The sequence below is a fragment of the Trachinotus anak genome, unplaced genomic scaffold, assembly GCF_046630095.1.
Source record: "Trachinotus anak isolate AG129_WGS33_773 ecotype Australia unplaced genomic scaffold, CSIRO_AGI_Tana_v1 ptg000009l, whole genome shotgun sequence".
In the NCBI taxonomy this organism is placed as follows: domain Eukaryota; kingdom Metazoa; phylum Chordata; class Actinopteri; order Carangiformes; family Carangidae; genus Trachinotus; species Trachinotus anak.
The window spans coordinates 18,592,446-18,607,597 of record NW_027273860.1 but is presented as its reverse complement, the minus strand read 5'-3'; the positions used below and the strand labels follow the sequence as shown (position 1 = coordinate 18,607,597).

General features: G+C 41.5%; 1 protein-coding gene across 5 annotated transcripts in view; it reads right to left on the bottom strand.

The window, feature by feature from the left end:
* The window catches only part of znf438 (zinc finger protein 438), a 50,456-nt gene extending 48,047 nt beyond the window's left edge, over positions 1-2,409 (bottom strand). For 2 of the 5 annotated variants that reach the window (XM_071485658.1, XM_071485657.1), the window contains exon 1: positions 2,095-2,233. The gene's annotated coding sequence lies outside the window, so the exon portion shown is untranslated. Of the gene's footprint in view, positions 1-2,094 lie in introns of all 5 variants that reach the window. The other 3 variants (XM_071485661.1, XM_071485659.1, XM_071485660.1) reach the window with 3 other exon arrangements.
* Positions 2,410-15,152: the final 12,743 nt, after the last annotated feature.

Below are 15,152 nucleotides of genomic sequence, written 5' to 3'. Positions count from 1 at the left end.
TGTATCTGGAAAGGAAAACCAGGAACACTCACTGGAACATATACCACAGTGAGAGAGACTTCCAGTCCCAGTGAGATGGCTCAGACTGGAGGGGAATTTTCTCTTTCACCTCTCCCTGAAATCCATTTCACCACAGCTGATCATATTCCACGTTTTTTAACATCTTTTGAGGTGTTCGGTCCAAATCTTCTCTCTGATCATAGATGAAACACCTCAGGGCTAATGAAAAGTCTCACACTGGCAGTAATAGCGCACACACAGCCTGTTCAATCAGCACCCCAAAGTCTACAAGGCTCAGAAGTCATGGTGTCAAAGCTGCTCATGTGACGTCATACAAGCTTTCATATGAAACAGCAGGCCTGAAAAATGCTTTCTGCAGCACTGTTGGAGTCTCCTGAAGCAGACGCTGACCTTTTACCTTCCCATGGAGAAGGGTAAGAAATATAAAAAGAAATACAAAAACATAAAGAGTTAAAAAAAAACATAACAACACTGGGATCAACATAGGATTATGTTCTGCATCATGGCTTGTAGCCTGATTTTAGCCTGAGTGCTCCATCATAAAGATGCACCTCTATAGGCAAGCACTGGTACTGATACTGATTCTGGTACCTGAGCCATTAGCTAACACTATGAACCACTCACACACCAACCACATATGTCTATTAAATCCAAAATCTGTATATGAACCTAATTAGAAAACCTTAAAGTAAAAGTGCAGTAAGTCAGAAAGTAATACTTTGCCTGGCTGCTGACGAGTCCATTGAATTTTCCACTGATAATGATCAGGTACATCAGACTGGTGCATGGTGCATGAATAATGGGCATCATTATTCAAGAACCATGCACCAGTCTGATGTTTCTGTGATTGTGTTAAAAGGATAAAACATGAGCGCCTGCATGTCTGAGCAACCACTGCCCTACAACAGGTGCAGTTTATGATGCTGGATGACCCTGAGGAAGGCCGGTTTTAACATCTTTTTTTTTCTTTTCTCCATGCACCTTGGATGAAGTTCTACCAAACACTTGCTATGCCCCTGCAGTTTCTATTGCTGACCTGCGAGTGGCACATTGCAAACAAAAACATGCAGTGCTGATGATGACAGGCTCAGAGAACATAACCCTGATCAGAGTTAGAGTTATTCAAATGATAAGGGCCCATTAGTGGCAAGTTGAGTCCTACTGAACACACCATGGTATAAATATCCACTGGTCACATTGCTTACAATTGACAAAATTCATCTGACAGTATGTATCATCAAATTGTCCAAATCTGCACAAACTTGGTTGTAAATTGAATTATACAAAGTGCATAACAGACGAGTCAGTCTATGTCTTCTGCTTATTTAATAGGATCATGTGTTTACTCATCCAAACATTTACACTTCTGCAATAACTGGACCACAGCTTCTTCACTGCATTCAGCTGGAGTTACTGCATCCACAGCAAACTCACAAGGTGAATTAACCCAATGCTGATTCACGCCAGCTTTAAGGTACAGATAGTTGCTCACCCAAGTCTACACTGACTATTAAATGAACAGCAAACTAAAATCCACTCAATTTCACAAACTCAGTCCTGAGCATCACAGCTGTGCGTACACCTGCACAGGTGCACATCCAGCACTGCTTACGTTCAGGAGAGGAGTTGAGGGCACTGAGCGGTGCACGATGCAGAACCAGTCCGTTCACTGTGTGTCTGCACATCTCTCAGCTCCTGTTTGTGTCCATGCACAGACCTCACTGCTGGGAGTCCTACACTAATGACGTATTTGAGCGATGCACAGCTGCAGGGTGAGCCGCAGGCCTGCTCTGCATTATCCACACACACGCTGTATGACAGCTCAGCCACATCCATCTATCCGCTGAGTACTGCATGTGCACTTTCACTCAAAACCCACGCTTTGTGAGTGCTGTTATCTGACTTTGAAGCTCTTATTCATACTGTAAACACGAACCAAAGCCAGAGATCTTTCCTGCTGTGTGTAAAGGCTACCGTGACAACATTGCAAACGAGCCCTGCTTGGCTTCATTTTCTCGGTCCCAAAGCAGCGGGATGGGTGGAAATGTTGGATTAACTTTAAACATGTCTCACCTGGATCCCCAGTTATGTGGCGGGAGCGCCTTCAGACTACAGACAGGCTCATTTTTCGTAAATACCTGGCAAAACCGTCGATCCTCATAACTGTTTCTCCCCAGCCATTTTGAGTCAAACCGTCGACTTGGTCCGGCGGAGGGGGTACACATTTTGACCGAGATTTATTAATTACATTGGTCGGGGCATGCGAACCAAATGAATTGAATAAAGCCAAGAATACTTCGATTTTCAATTTCAGTAAACAATATGTGTTTCAGACCGGCGAAGAAGTCGTATCCTGCAATTGCTAATTTCCCCGGCACACCCCGTTCAGGTAGAGATGGTACGGCCCGTAGAATTCCGGGGACCTACGTAACTCTGCTCGGTCAAAGCAGCCAATGAGAAGAGCAGCTGTGCAGTAACCTGTAGCAGGACAGTGCTGTCACTGTCAGACAGCTGAGAGGCGTCCAAAGCATCGACGCACTTACTTTAAACCTTTGTAATGATAATGTCACGTTGTTGTATAACGTCAGAATAATACAAACTAGCAATGACAAAACAAGTATGCATCTATATGTAGCTACAATGTAAAAATGACCGAATTACAGGAGAACATGCTCCATTTAAATGGTAAACTATGTCATAAAAAAGTCAGGATAAAGTATTTTGGCTTCTGCTGCACAGTTACCTTGATCTATTTTAATCTGTCTCTCACGACTCTTCCAACTTCCCTTTTAATACGGTACAAAATGTTTCAAAAAAATGAAAATACTCATTCTGCAGGAGGAATGGCTTCTTTCAGTGTTAATTTATATTACACAATTTGATTATTATTGTCAGGCATTACAACATAAGATTTTACTTGTAGTATCTTGTTGAAGTGGAGCTAATTCTAACCGAGGATGCACCGATTCAACTTTTCCTCTCCTGATACTGATTCCAATACTTAAACTGATTATGTCATGGCTGATATGTGATCCCCTTAATAAGATCATTACACTGATACCAATCCAGTGTACCAGATCCATGCATCCATAATTTTAAGTTTTTTGTTTTGCACTGGTGGGTAATTTAATTTCCTATATGATCATCAAGACTGGATTACCAAGCCAGCAAAACTGGCAACTGCCCAGAGCCCCAGTAATTAAATTAATTGTAAACTCGTTTGGGAATTTGCAACACTAATGTATACTATCAACTAAAGTAGGATTTATTATTACTTGGATCAATGGTCTTTATTGTCCCAAGAGGGAAAGTTGTTTTCAAAGCCTGCACATGTCTATGTCGCACATGGAAAGCATATAGATACACTTACATACTTAAGTTGGCATATATGTTATGCATTCCTCCCCCTACATGTGTGCTCACAAATATGTATGTGCATATGTACATATGCCCCATATACATCTGCTGTAAACATAGTAGGTTATATTATTTAAGGCTGCTGTCTATCTGTGTTAAAATCTAGTTTCAGGAACTTTATTATTGTATTTATGCTCATATACTGTATGTTCCCATATGGGGTTTAGTTTAACACAGACTATTGCAGCACAGGAGTACTGTTACACTAAACTGAACTTGGAGACAAATGGCTACATATACATCATAACACAGGTTGTGGGATACAAAGTACAAGATTTTTCATAGAAATGTTGTGAATGTAAAAGTATAAAGTAGCATGAAAATACTCAGCAAACCACAGCCTCTAGTGCTTCAGGCGCTAACAGATGCTAACACTGCTACACATGTATGCATCATGTGTGAGATGAATGTGTGCAATGATTGGAAATGTGAATGTACATGTGTCTTGTGTCATGTATCTTGTGCTTCATGTCTTGTGTATTGAATGTACATTCATTTCTTGTTAGCCTAACACTATCCTTGGATATGTACATGCTATCCTTAAACGTCAAGGTATTGGTGTTTGTCTTATTTTATAAGAGATTGAAAGCAAGCCCCCATGGTGGAAGGCATGAAATTGAATAAAGAGAATTATAACAAGAAAAGATTAGATTTTTCTTATTGTTTTGTTTGTGTTTATGCTTCAGGCAGCTTTAGGAATCATACTGAAGTCCATATTAATTATTGAAATACACTATAGGATGACTCAGCTATGACACAACCACAAACACACACATTTAGACACAGATGTAAATTGACACACACACATACACACACATTCTTTCTGCTGGTGCAATGAAGCATGGTGTTGTTAGTTTTGCAATTTGAGTCACCTGGGGCTACACATGTCCTGTTGTGTTAACCGCTGTCACAGGCCACAGTGTATAGTTTGTGGCAGGTGGCAATGCTCTCAGCCCGTGTGTTTGTTTGTGTGCGAGGATGACAGACAGACAGGAACGGAAAAAGATGCATTCAGTTGCATTAGGATTTCTGTGTCTTTTTCTGTCTCTGTTTCAAACACACACACACACACACACACACACACACACACACACAGAAAGGTGGCGGCAGTGGTGGCAGCAGCCCTGAGAACAAAGACTTGTGATCAGGAACTTCAGTACAGGTGTTATCACTGCTGATTCTCTGAAAGGCTCTGTTTCATGTTGATAGTGTTCGGCGAGTAATATCAATATTTCTCATCTCCCAAAACAGGATATGAAAGAGGGCTGCTTTTTTTCTGTAACCCTTGATGAAACACTGAGGTACCACTCACTAGCATTTGTGTCTCATGACTGTAACACTTGACAAAATCTCCAGGTATCACTCTGAAACATATGTTCAGTCATTTACAATAATATACTTCTCTTCAGTAGCAGGTGTGTGGCTGTGTCTCAAGCTCTGGACTATATGAGCTTCTTTTTTTTTCTATCAACACATCGAGGTTTTAACTATAGAAAAAAGTAGTTGTGGCATCTCTACTTTGTGATCAATACGAGGATCTTTAGCTCAGGGCCAAATAGAATTAAGAATTGCTTTAGGATAATGACAGTATCGACCAGCGCTCAGTAAAGCGTTTCAAGCTGTGGCAGGTTAATTCCCATCTATGAAGGTGTACAGGGAGCCAGACTGAGTCAGGTTTGACGGTCAAAGTAATTCTCTCCAGCGTGCAACTACTTTCCCCTCTGTACCACACAGGCCTTCTAAGCTACTGCAATATAATTCCTGACCTATTCTTCGGAAACTAAGACATTTGAGAGTCTCCGTGCCATCACAGAAATAGAGAAATTTTGGCATAAGCTGCGTTTTCATAGACCACAGTAGTAAAATTCAACTACTGCAAGGTTATGGAGTAATTTATCCTCTCCATTGGCATGTGCCTACATATCTGAAAACCCAAATGTCCTGAGGCGACTCGCGGATGACATGTCATGAATTAGACGTCAATATGAGTTATCGCAAGATCAGGCTACAAAGCATTAAGGCTGACACTGTAATATAACATAATAACACAATTACAGTTTAAGGGAAAAAAGAGTTAGGAAAACAATCATAGGAAAGAATTAGCTCTTTTCGCATGTTCAAACAAGCAGTCCCTCTGAGGACATGCAGAATTATAGCAAAATGCAAAATAAATGGTATAAGTTGTTGCCTCTAGTCCCTTCTCTTCTCTGTGCTGATATATTTTTTAAGCAAGGTACTTTGAGTGAGCATTCCTTCTTGCATATTCCCTCTGTGAATAAAAGTAATTTACCTTGCTCTTGTGCGAGACATTGAGGTGTTTTGATGTTTGGAGATAAAAATGCTTTGAGATGAAATATTCATTTTTTTAGTTGGCTTAATTATGTATGTGTCCACTGTCAAGTTGAAAACTGCTGCTCCTGTGAGGGATGTTTCAAGCGTACCTTTTTGCCACTGGCGCAGAATACATTACCTCCTTATTACAGGGATTGCCTGGCGTACACTCATATGCAACCTTATGGAAATATTAAATGAAGAGGCTGCACACCTCAGTGGACACACTGAATAAGCATGAGTGCCTCTTGCTCGTGACTCATAATGTGAAGGTTGGGCTGATACTCATTTACTATGTCAGCCATTGTTTCAGCTGAGACTTCTTGTCACATAGAGTATACCTGTACATACACCTGCACTGTTGGTTCATGGTAACCTTATTCCAACAGTGATGTAATGAGTTAGTGCTCTGGATTATGAGCAGATGGTAGAGGTGCCTAAGGTCTAATTTGCTTGACATCATGAAAGTCACATCCCTGTGTGTGTGTGTGTGTGTGTGTGTATGTGTGTGTGTGTGTGTGTGTGTGTGTGTGTGTGTATGTGTGTGTGTGTGTGTGTAGCCTTGGTCATGTTATGAATCAGGAGGGGGTATTTCCAAGGAGGTCATGTCAAAGGATTAGGTCAACATTTTGGGAAATGCACAAAATGAGAGTGAGATGAAAACAATGACACCACACTCATGTCTGTACAGTAAATATGAAGCTGCAGATGAAGATGGAGATGGGTGATGGGGGGTGGGGGGTGGGGGGGGGACTGTTTTGCTGTTCTGTTCTACTGTTTTTACACTGATTATAAAAATGAGATATACCATGCCAGTTAGTGAGCTTTAGAGGTGCTGGTAGGTAGATTTTGTTGCGGTCAGACAGAGCCACGTCAGCTGTTTCCAGTCTTAAGCTACATAAACCACCTGCTAGCTCCAGCTTCATACTGAAGGAATAGATACAACACTGGCATTGATCTTTTCATGTACCCTGTGACAAAATTACAAATAAGCACATTTTCAAAAATGTTGAACAGTAACTCCAGAGTTATCTGGAGTCTTAATGGTTTTAGCTTTACTATGTCTATGTGTTAAATATAAATCTACAGCCAGCAGCCAGTTAGCTTAGCTTAGCATAGAGACTTGTCAGCAGGGGAAAACAGCTAGCCAGACTCTGTCCAAAGGTTTAAAAAAATCAGCCTACCAAGACTTCTAAAGCTCACAAATTAACATATTATATCAACATATTACATCATTTATCATCTTTTTAATCTGAAGTTTAAAAAGTAGTTGGCAGGGGATAACACGACCTCACCTCACGGTGACAAGACTAATGGCTAATGATCCCAGCTAATAAATAGTCCAGCACATGACCCCCCCTATAAAAAGAAGTTAATCATATCCTGGCACCAGCTTCATATTTACAGTACAGATGAGAGAGTGATATCAATCCTCTCATCTCATTCTCAGCAAGACAGCAAATAAGTGTATAATCTCACAGCACAAAGGATGAAGAAGGAGAAATGTGGAAAAATACAGCTGACTGAAATATCTGCAAACTGAAAAAAAGGTACCAATTACACTTTTTTTTCTTTGTGTTGGATTTTCTGGCTGTGTTTAGTGTATGTGTCCCAACATTTGTGCACGTGTATTTGTATGTAGGGTTTCCAACATCCTGACCTCCTCCTACTGGCTTTGTTGCTCTTTGGACTTTTTCTCCTTTCCAAGCCATGAAGTCAAAGCCCTGCCGCACTCTCCAAGTTGTAAAACATGAAAATGAAACACTAGTCTCTCTCACTTTCAGTTTTGTCCAGATGTCGCATTGAGTTTTGATGTGTGATGCTCACCACATGTTTCTAATGGGCTCTTTTGGTGAATACTTGCCTTACACTTTTGGGGTGAATACTCAAGAGGTGGTCAGGGCAGAACAGTTAGGTTACAATACACGTACATATCTGCTCATGGGTTTTCACACCTGAGACAAGATAATGCCCACACATAAGCATATGTTATACCTCCTAAATGAATCAGAGATCCCTAGAGATTAAACTAAGATGCACACACACAGTGATTTTAGGCCCAGAGTGTGAGATTTATGCCATATATACATAATAGTGTCTTTCTTAATACTGCCAGGAAAGTCTTTAGAATTCAATGTTTAACCAAATCTTGTAAATGAATCACTGATCATTTCCATAATATGAATAGAGCTATCCCACTTGATTTTTGTAAAACCTTTCCACATCAGATTACTGAATGTGCCCACTACTGAGTGAGTCCCCCGCTTCCTGAACACTTCATTACAAAAACCCAATGACGACTATCTCTGTTCATGTTTATTTCCAAAGCCTTACTGGCTGCTTTGTTATTATTGCAGTCATTTCCCATGCTGGAATTTCATTTTGGGGCTCCCTTTCCGCTCCTAAAACTTACTAGTGGCCCGTCACCCTTTCAGCACCTCTCATTGGCTCTTGTAAAGGTGTGGGTGGCCATGGTTGGACCCTGAAGTGGCCACATGGACGCTGAGCTGTGAAATTACATTAAGCCGCCAGCCTGAGGCCCATGGCAATCCTCCCTTAATGAAAACTGTTTCACAGCGCTAGCTGCTCGTAGCGCCGGAGACAATCTGTTTGACAACTAGGGCTTAATACGGAGAGGTTGAGTAAAGGGACACCATAGTAATTGGCTGGCATTTTGGATGTTCATTTATAGTGCTCCGCCGCTATTCATGTGCAAAAGAAAAATGTTCTGATGTTCTGTGAGTGTGTGTGGGAAAAGAGTAGGTGTGTGGTATTCATATTCATCCAGTGAAAATAGCAGTGGCCTATCACAGACTGAAACATAAGCACATACACAAACATATACCACCCACACACTATTCACTCATCGCGCCTCACCATTGTACCTATATAACCACACGGTTTCAGATGAGTTTCCTTGTAATGGAAATGAGATGTATAGATTCATATCTTCACTCGGGGGAATGGCACATATTAATTAAATCCATCAGTGAAAAGTGAGCTAAATAAAAACATCTCTGCTATTAGTTTAAAATAATCCATTCACCTTTCTGCATTCACCTCAATAAAATGGAGCTGAATGAAACTTAATTACATTTAAAACTACGCTACTCAATATTTAATATTAAAATGGCTGTGTAATAGTCAAAGGGGTCACTCTTGATGATGACCCCACAGAGAATCATCATCAACTCTGCACTTGGCCTCAGCCCTACAGAGCTTTTTCACGTCTTTTAGCTCAGTTCTTTCTTCTAACCACAAACTCTGCTCTTGTCAACCCCATTTCCAACCACAGCTGTTTTCTAGCGGAAGATCTGATAAAGCCACTGTAGATTACCTGCCCAGCACCAAACAGCAGGCAGACAGAGTTAGCAATTAGCTAACTAAATTATTCCTCAGGAGTTGGTGGAGACCAAAACTGAGCTAAAAGGAGAGTACATATCTCACTTTCACTCACCAGGTGATGAGAAACTTGACTCCAAATTGGACACTAATGTTGCTGCGTGCCTGGCTGATGTTCAAATACAAACATTTTTGCTAACACATTTAGCACCACTTTAAAGATCACCTCTGATGAAAATCAAGTTTTTAACCTTGTTAATGTCCATATGATGATTTTTTTTATATAATACTAGACATATCATGAGTGAAATAATCAGTCAGCCATTACTGCATATTTCCACCTTGAACTGCAGCGAACCAATAATAGTCTCATAAAAAATGATTCACACAGCCAGGGATTCATACGTCATATAACCTAAGGAACCACAGGGGGCGGGGTTAAATAAATGTGAAACCTTATCCGGACAGAGAGCCAGAGTTAGCATTAGCACAACCACTAACATTTTGTCAGCCACTGCCAGTTACAAGCTAACAAACAACATAAACAAAACAAAAAAGATAACTATGCTTCTGGTCACTCATCTGATTCTGGGTCTGACTGAGGCTCAAGCATGTGGCTGATGCCTGATGCTTCCTCCTCTGTTTTACCTGTCAACCTGGAGCTAGCAGCTGTGGTGGGCAGGGCACAAGGCCTGATGCAGATTTTCTAAATGAGGAAGTAAGAGTAGATGTGCTTATCGCCCCTGTGTCTTCCACTTTTTATGTGAGACAACCATGTTAAACAAAATATTATTCACAGCAAAGTATTTTTACATAGTTTAAAACATGTCTGGAGAGGAGCTTCAAATATTGTAATATATCAGTGTGGTGTATTCAGTTTGTGCTGCTGCCCCAACGTCAAAAAATAATTTAATGCAACTTTAAAAAAGTCAACAAGACAATTTTGATTTCTTCAGTAAAAATCTGTGTCATTGAACTGCTCACAGTAAGGTCCTTTTAATAATGTCTTCAGCACCAAATATGAAATTCCATTCAACTCCACCTCAGAGCCAGGTATCTCAAAACCCATAGGCACATCCAGTCTGCTTAAGTAGATCTCACTATTAGTAAGTGAAAAAGAATATATGCATGCAAGTATGCATTTTTTAACAATGCAGACTATAAGAAAAGTGCCTGATCTGATGGCCTAGTGGTTAGGGTGCAAACAGCAGCCGAGTCCCCAGTTCACCCCCCAGCCCTGTCCCATTTCCTGTCACTCTCTGCTGTCCTATAAATAAAGGCTTACAAATGATCCACAAAACAACTTTTAAAAAAAGAAAAAGACAAGTAACTTCCATGTAGATTTTCAGTTCCTCACTGACCGGAATTGGGCAAACTTTTTCAAGATAGTTACATTTTTTTGCTGGATCACCTGATTAATAAAATCAACATCATCTTGTCACTGCAGAGCACCTAAATTCACACGTGTTACTTCGCCACAGACTCGTTTCAACTGTGAAAGAAGATGACTCCAAAAATAATGCCTTGATAGACTGAGTTTGACATCCCTGTAAAGCACACAAACACTGTTCCAGCCGCAAGGACAAATGAACAGTAAAATGCAACAGGCGCTCCAATAAATACAGTATAAATTTAAACTGGGCTTTCCAGAGGATGGCTGTCTCCCTTTGACAGTCACAAGTGGAGGGAGAAGACTGGTGCAAGCCTGACTGGAGCACTGGGGTTGTGTGGGTGTGTTCATTTCTATGTGCATGCATATGTGGAGGATAAGCCCTCACACAAGCCTCCTTAGCCAAAACAAGTATATATCTTGGCCGGCAGCGTAGACAGGCAACGTTACGTTCACCCACAGGTCAGGAGCTCTCAGCCCCGTGGCCACCCACCCCTGTGGAATCATGGGAGTGGAGGAGTTAGTGTTTATTTGTTTAACTCTGAGCATCAGAGGGGGCTTCATCTTCTTCTTGTCTTCCAAACCCTTCCTGAGAGCTATTATCTAATCCTGGTTTTTCAGTCACTGAGTGAAGAAAGAAAGGGAGTAAGAAAATAAAATAAAGGAAATCCTTATTCTCAGTTCCCACAAATGAAAGTCTGTTTAGTTGTTGTGAGGAGTCATGTTCAGCCACAACAGTTGTAAAGTTAGTAAAGTCTGACAAAATAACCCTGATGGCGTCACTGGGGTTGTCTTGGATTGGGCTATTTTATGATGGCACACCATAATGGTCATCAGGGTCACACAACATTCAGCTGTAATGTAATAAAAAGCCTACGTTTGAGAGACACGGATGTTTACTGGGGAGACTGTAAGGCCTGCTGGGTCTGTGTACCAGCTGATGTTATGTAATTGCATGTGCCTCTCAAACACTGAAACGTTGTAGTGCATCTGGTAATTACAGTGGAGAAGGAAGTGTTTATATCCTTCAGTCAAGTCAAAGTCCTGCACTGAAAATATAAGAATATGCAAATAGTTTTAGAAAAAATATCTCAAAAGTTCTCAATGCAGAAAAACTGACCATGTGACTTTTATACAATTATATCATTATCCTTATTAGATCATATCATTGGATTATTCTTACTGATGAATTAATGTGCAAGCAGCATTTTACTGTAGTAGATGGTTGTAGTGGAGCTAGTTTTGAAAACATTTTATGTATTCTTCAAGAGTTTAAGCTCCAGCAATACATCATATTATATAAACACATCATATTTTTGGTGTGTAAAATGTTAATCTGTAAATTAACTATTAACTACAACTGTTAAATAAATCCAGTGGAGTAAATAGTACAATATTTCTCTTTGGATTGTACTGCAGAGAATTAAGCAGCAGGACATGGGAATATTTATGTGAAGAAAAAGTGTCTCTCTGTGCCAGCAGTTTGTAATTCAGGCTCTCTGTTAAAAATAAACCCTGATAACAGCTGATGTTTAAAATCTGTGGAGTGGCGCTTTAATAAATGAGGAGGATTAAAATACTTTGACAAGTGTTTTGGTTCTGTCCCGCTCACCTTTCCCCCCAACCAACATGTTTGGGGTGTGGCTCACTCTGACCAGCATGTCAGCTACTTCCTGTCTCAAGAAAAAATCCATAGAGGAAGACGGAAGTGAGTTGGTTGGAGGAAAACCAAGAGATTGACATCTAGTCCTCAAAACATTGTATTGTTGGGTTTCAGACTCTGACAGCATGCATTCAACCGCTGTGAATACCTCAGCTGATATTTGTTTTAGGATTTTTCTCCCAAGGGGCCAACTACACCCAAAGAGAGAGACATGAGAAAATTCTCAGGCTTGCAACAGGATCTGTTTATTTGCTACAAGCCAGATTGTTAAAAGAAGCAGATTTTATAAATCAAAAGCTGCTTTCCCCTTCAAACTCTACACACTCTCACAGCTTTTTTTGTGCAGTATGTGTGCTTCACTTCTGGGCTGAAATTGATCTCCTCTCTTCTCGCAGTATCAGTTGCATCGTAGGCTCCACCTGAGCACTTTTACAGTGCGTGTGTAGGTGTGTGTGTGTGTGTATGTGTGTGTGTGTGTGTGTGTGTGTGTGTGTGTGTGTCTTTTAGCAGGCTGGATAACAGCCTTGACTTGCAGCTGAGCAGAATGCAACGGTGGTGATGGTGCTGTGTGGGGGTTGGTGGTCTGTGGAAAGGGGAGGAGGAGGAGGACCTCACATTTAGCTGCCGTCTCTTGGGAGAGATTAGGCAGTTTAGTCTTTGCTGTGTCTCTCTCTATCACTGCCACTGCCTCCTGCTTCTCCTCTCTGTTTGGAGCAGGGCAGGGTGTACCTTTTCCGTCGTCCTCCTTTTGTACTTTCTGTTCCTCTCTTCTAGTCTCATTTCCTCTGTTCTTCTGCTTTGCTTTGTTTTCTTTCCATCCATCCTGCCTGCCTCTGACACTCTGAGGTCTTTCCCCCCAGACAGTTTCTATTTTACACCCTCTCGCCTTCTCCCTTCTTCGCTCCTCTGACCTATAGAAATTCAGCTGATTCTCTTAGCTGACAGCCCAGATGGCACAGTACAGCTAGTGGGGTTTGTGGCTGGAGGTACGGGACAGAGCAGCCCCCTCCTCCTCCTCCTCTCCCCTCTCAACTGCACACCAGCCCCTCTTTTCCCCACTCACCGATAGGCTGCTTTGGCTCGACTGTCCCACTGAGCTGATCCCCTGGTCCTGCGTGGAGCACCATGAAGCTCAACCTTTAATCTCCTAAACGATCCTGGACCTAAGAGGATCAATACTCATTTTCAGGGAGCAGCATGATCCCTTAATGTAGTGTAGGATGGCTGCTTATCCCTCACTCCCCCCTCCATTCCTCCTCAGTTTCAACTCCCCATAGGAAGAGCAGGAGTCAGCCTTTCATTTTATGGCCCAGACTCTATCTTGTTTTTTTTATTTATTTTTTTATTATTCAGGTGAGCAGCACCTGTATGCTGTCTTCAGGGAGGCTTTGTGATAAACTGGTTCTGCTTTTATTAACTGAGGTATTAGTTTTAGTGTGAAGTGGATGTTTTGATGAAATTAGATTAATGTCTTGTGATTGACCTGTAACCCTGCTTTCATCCAAATTATAGAGGGATCATCAGGAAACTTGCATGTGTCTAACAACTTAACCAGCTTGGTGTATTTCACATTTGCTCCAGTAATAAAATACACAGAGATTTGCCAGAGAAAATAAATCACCCTGTTTTAGTCCAGTTCCTCTGAAACACATCAGAGATGTCTTCGGGCTATTTCGTATTAGTAGTGGTCGTATAATTGTTATTCTTTTTTTTTCTTTTCCACAGACGCTGAAAAATGACTTCATGCTAATAGCGGTGCGATCCAAGGAAAATGGGAAAGATCGGACTTTCCATTGGATAACAAGCATCCTATTTTTCCAGGCTCAGTGTGCAAGGGAACGCCGCTACAACCGCATGGTTAGCTGAGCGTCTCATCATTGATCTTTGCTGATGCAGACTGTTTCTGGGGCCTTTTTCATCAGGGAACCCAGAGAGAGGGAGAGAGAGAGAGAGAGGGAGCCTGGGCACCCTCCCTTTGTCCCTCACAGACAGGCTGTCTATTGGTAGAAGAGGCCACCTGGAGCAAGTTTGGAGGTGTTGTTTATGCTAAAGCTATTACTCTCTGTCTGGGCAGCCTGCCCTGAGAGCTGGGCTGCTCTGCTGCTACTGAATTATTCACCCCAGAGATCTGCCATCCTGTGTATACAAGCTGTCACATGTAGCTGAATGATAAGCTGATTGTCCAGCAATTAGAAGTTTGTTCTCTGAGTCTGTAAATAGAGATTGATATCAAATCGATGTCAAACTTTCTGTCAGATTAAATGATGAAATCTCGGAAGTGTAATCCAAATATATCTGAGAAAGACAGAAGTCAAAGCAGTAACTTCTGCTTGCTCTTTAAATCACTTCCAGTGATTACAAAACGTCATGGCCGCATTAAACAGTCTGTCTTGACAACACAGGACACCCAACTTGAGGTAAGACTGGGTTACACAGTCTAGCTGCCACAATAGACTGAATGATGACAACATCTAACATGCCAAGGGTCCAGGCACCAGAAACCTTATAGTCATCTGCTTCAAGAATAGCCACAGCCTTGCAGCAACTGCTGCTCCTCTGACCTATAATTGCATGTCATGGGACCTCAAACATTATTTCATTCTGTGCTGAGTTTATAAACTTCATCCATCTTGACACTACAACTTTCCAGAAGAAATCACCTCAAACATGTGATGCTGGATTCTTCTTTTCTGTTTACACAGAGCCCACTGTGATAACTGGTGTATGAGTGTGTGTGTCCATCTGTGTGTGTGTGTGTGTGTGTGTGTGCACGTACGCTGAGGTTTAGGTCTGATTGGACACAGTCTGAACCTGCTGACTGTGCTGGCATGTCTGCGTCCTCTTCATCACCGCTGCAGTGACTTCGACACAGGAGAACAGCAGGGTCTTTCTTTAGGTGGAGGATTGAATCAGTGATGACAGTCTCATGACCTCTTCCTCTCTGTAACACAAACACACTCACACACACTCACACTCACACACACGCAC